Here is a 4,945-nt window from a genome sequence, read left to right as displayed (position 1 = left end):
GGGACGATAGGTGTTCTTTTGGATTTCACTTGGTATGAACCATTGACAAGATCTAAAGCCGATAAATTTAGCAGCTCAAATGGCATGAGATTTTCAAGTCTTTGGTAAGAATCAATAACAATAGTTCTGATTGAAGATTTACAGAAAAAGAATTGGGTCACTTCAACTAAAATCTAAGCCATCTAACGTAAATATTATATTTGAAACTATAATTTGTTCAAATGATATAGATTAGAAGAACCATTTCTCCTTTTCTCATTTATTTGTCCGAAACTTGTCAATATATTTTCAGTTAAATTTTTTAAAATGAAGAACCATAACCATATCTCCTGCCATTTAATCAGTACAGGTTTATGCATCCTCTTGTATATGGTGAAAATCCAAAACTATGCAGAATATTGCCAGGAAAAGGCTGCCAAAATTCACAAAAGAAGGGGTTAAGTGGTAAGGGGATCTTTTGATTTCATGGGCATAAATTAGTATACTGCTTGCTATATGTATGATCCACATGGAAATAAGATAGCCCTCCTTCGCTACTAGCAGGATTGGAATGTTGGATATGCTTGTAAGATATTCTCTTGCTTTTGATATTGAAATCAACATCTAAATTTACTGAATAACATTACCTCATACGTTGCCTTTTCTGATGATTGTCATGGAGTGCCAATCGGTTCAAGGGTAGCTCAGCTGAAACTATGCAATATTTACAAACTCTACTAAACTTTTATTGAGTACTTCTTGGCAATAACAATGTCACTGTGAATTCGTTATAATCAGGCACAATCTTATTGGCTCTACATTATATCATGGGGTCTGTACAAAGCCGTTAACTACATTAAAGAGACGTGAAAATCCTACCATGATTTTGCTGAGAATGGTACATTATGTATGTATTCTATATTAAAGGAAGTTTATTGCTTAGGTAAAAAATTATTGGGTATCTAAATGTTGAATCATTTAAACATGATTGGCAGGAATGGATGATCCAGGAAAGTGTTACATTTTCTAAGGGTTTACATGAGATCACAAGGATCAACTACTACAAGAGCTATTTAGCAGAATCGAAGAAACAAGCAACGAGGGAGCCAATGTGATCAGCTACTTCCAGTGGACATTGCTTGCTAATTTCGAAAGGAGACTCAGTTACGCATCAAGGTTCGTCATGTTGATATTGATTTCAGAACCCTCAAGAGATACCCAAAGATGTCTACCCACTGGTTCCAGCAGCTGCTACACCGAAGAAAGCATTAAGCAAAAGAATAGTTCTCTCTGCCTTTCAATATTACCATCTGCCGTCTTTCCATTCGAATTTAAAGTTGCCACATCAATTGCATTGGAAAGTACGATGAACAAAATTTAACTTGTTTTTATTCATTAATATTGTCCTGTCTACCTTACATGACATGGTGTGTTCTCAGTGTATGACATTGATAACCCCAAAATATTTACTTTAAAAGCTCATTATTAAACAAACTGATAGTTCCCTTCTCTTACTATGTAGTCATCAATTTACACACAGAAAAGTGATAATTAGAAAAGAAAATTGGTATGTAGGCAATTGCTTTTTGCAAAAACAAGATTTGAAGTAATGATCGAAGTAATTTACAATGGACCAGAGCAATTATTGAGTCTTGAGTTTCCATCTTCAAAATGTCTAATCTTAGTCTTATTTAGAGGAGTCCTCAAGCCTTTGTAGGTGTTTCTGTTGTAAGTATATTTTGCGCTCATTTGGTAGGATAGACTTTATAGTATTGTCGAATATTACTAAATAATAAACAATATCTCTTTCAATAAGTAGTTGTGAGTTTTGTACCATATTAACTAGAATGCGCGCAATAATTTATTATTATTATTATTATTTTCAGATTGTCTTCTTTCTCGAGAGTTTATGAGCTGTGGATGACTAAACTTTAGCAGGGCTGAACTGATGAACAAATCAAATGGCCAATGCGTTCAAGAGGAGGTATGAATATTTGCCAGTAAAATTACATACTTCTTTGCTGATTTTATTTTCTTGATAAAAATACTTCATTTTTACAAAATAGAAGATTCTTCATCAGCTCTATTAACTTAGCCCAGAGGTCATTCTGTTTGGATAGCTAATGCTCTATTGAATATCTACTTTCCAATTTCATTCTCCATCGGAACCTAAAAGTATAGTTCATTGTTGGTTAAATGGTTTATTTATAGGACCTCTTGTATCCTAAATGCATTTCTGGGCTGATTTCCATAACATTTTCTTGGTAGTGCTCCAGCATCTTTCTTACTAAAGATCAAGATGTATGTTTGGGTAAATTTGAAAGTTATGTCTTTTGTTTACTTCAAAACTAACCTACTCATACCTACCTATTAATAATCTTCTTCCTTTCTTTTTGTTCTGTTACGGTGGATTTTGGACTTGCTAAAGCTTTTAAAGAAGATTATTTAGCTTCTTCAGTAAGTGCTTGCTTAGCATACTCGTTAACTATCTTTTTCCCCATCGACATTAATAACAATTAATGGATGAAGTATGAAAAGATACCATGTTTCCTTGTGTTTTCTGTTCATTTGTTCTATTTTGGTTAATGATAATAGAATTCATGAATTTACACTAGCATATCAACCATTGATTCTAATATGACCTCTGCTCCAATATGAGTGGCTGGCATGCAATGAAACTCTTTTAGAGGGAGAGTTTGCAAGATCTATTAAAGTTAAAGGTCAAATATGGTTCTACTATGTTCTTTGGTTGTCAGAAACAACAAACTAATCCTTAGTTCCTATATTCAGTTGACAGCCTTGAGCATTCAATTTCTATCAAAAGTTTCTTGTAGAGCTTATCCATTGTAGTTGATAAATTAAACATATTCTTTTCTCCCTCAATGACAGTTACTCAATAAAACATGGGAAAATCCTATTATTTAACTCCAATTAAACTTGCCAAAAACATAATTTAGTGCCAATGTATTTTCCTCCTAAATATCTGCAGTTAGCTTATCCAAAGAAAATATCTATCAAAACTAGCTACTCGATAATGGAACTTATCCCAAAATCATGTAAAGTCTCATGGCTTCAGCAGATCCTATTGAGTTTACCATTGTGAGTTATGTATAATATTAGTCATTTTTGCAGATGATAGTTGGAAAATACGTATTTTGTTCAACAAGCTTCCTAATTTTTCATTGATTGATTGTGAGGATATGCCATATTATTTTCGTATTTAAATTAAAAAAGAAAATTATGTTCATCACATCTCTAAAATTTCATATGATGATATTCTTTGGTAGCTGTCTTTTAAGTTGATTTGCCAGTTAAAATTTGAGGTAGATGTAATTCATGCATATACATTTACATATATTCGTCCATATATAGAGGAATGAGCAGATATTGGTAGCTTGGTATATATTTCAAGAGCTACTTTCAAAGCACTGAAGCCTTGAACAAGTAGGATTTTACAAAACAGTTTTCTTGTTCACTTTCTTATTCATCAATTGTTAGGTGCTACTATTTAGACTTATGTCTTATTCTTAATAGAATTTAGATAGGACTAAGAAAAGAGAAAGAAAGGGTTCCCAAACTTTCCCTTGGCTTCTTTGTGAAAAGGACCGTCCTCTAAATACATGTAAACGTAGGCCTTGCATAGTAGTTCACTTTCAATTGTGCTCACAATCTCATCCATAACTGCATTTTCTATAAGATAGAATGAGATGCTCGAAGGTTCGTACATTTTAATCAACAGAAAAAATGTACCATCTCTTTACCTTTTGTTTTGAGTGTGTATCTTGGAAGCCTAGATATCTTAATAGTAGAATCAAACATCTGAACAGCACCGTCAAGATTAAAAGCCCAAGTTCGCTCTTCTCCTGGTTGTTTAAGGTTGCTTCCAATCCACTCAGATAATGACTTAGAAAACCCAAGCTTCAGTATATGAACCACTAGCCATTTGAAGCAAGAAAGGAGACTGTTACATTAGCAAATGAGTAAACTCTAAATGGTAAAATTTCTTATATGAAAAAGAATAGGAAAGAAATGGAAAATGCTGAGGAAGACTACATAAACACGTAACATAAAATAGGAGAAATTGTAATTGAGTTATATGGAGGTCAAAAAAGAACATGATATAAGAGCAGAAAGTTAAAATAAGGAAGATATGCGCCAAAACTGAAATTAAGAAGATATGGGAGTAAAAGTGAAAAAAAGAATATGCATAATTGAAAACAAAATTATTATAAGCTAATAAAACCACCCTATTGGTCGTGAATTGATACGGTTACTGCAAAATGCTAGAAAACGAGGTTTTTAGTTCTAAAATATCAATGAAGAACACGATTTAGAAACCTCAAAAATGACAAAAGGATAAGAGTAAGCAATAGTTCAATTGCAAAACAAAAGCTAATTCTTATGCATTATAACTATGTGCTCTTACATCGAAAACAATAATGCAATTTCTTATATGTAGTATAACTATGTGCTCTTACATCCAAAAGGTAAGCAATGATTCAATTTCAGTCCTTGCTTCAGGGAGCATGGATGAGCCCTTTGTGAACCTCGATATATTTGAGAAGCAGCCATTACATGTTGTGATCATAAGGGCTGAAAAAGACAGAACTTTAGGTTGCTTGTGGCATACTTGTATACAGTAAACATAAATTATCCTGCTGATATATTTTTTTTCAATTGCTTTGTATGCCTGTCATGGTATAAACTTTTCACGCTATCATTATCATAGGATTAGAATTAAGTGACTTTTTAATTATGGTGCTTTTCTTAATGGAACTTTATTTAGTGCATCACCTATCTCAAACCTTAGCATGTTGTGCGCTGGATAGGTTAACCACCAAATGTCAAACAAATCATCTCGACTCTTACAAGAAGTCTTCTCGACCATTTTGTTCACTGTTGCTGTCGACTTAATGTCATATGACCGTTTGATTCATATTTTTTCAGTTCTGATTGATGAATGCTA

The sequence above is a fragment of the Olea europaea genome, unplaced genomic scaffold (assembly GCF_002742605.1).
Source record: "Olea europaea var. sylvestris unplaced genomic scaffold, O_europaea_v1 scaffold1597, whole genome shotgun sequence".
In the NCBI taxonomy this organism is placed as follows: domain Eukaryota; kingdom Viridiplantae; phylum Streptophyta; class Magnoliopsida; order Lamiales; family Oleaceae; genus Olea; species Olea europaea.
The sequence above is the reverse complement of the archived record's forward strand: the minus strand, read 5'-3'. Positions refer to the sequence as shown.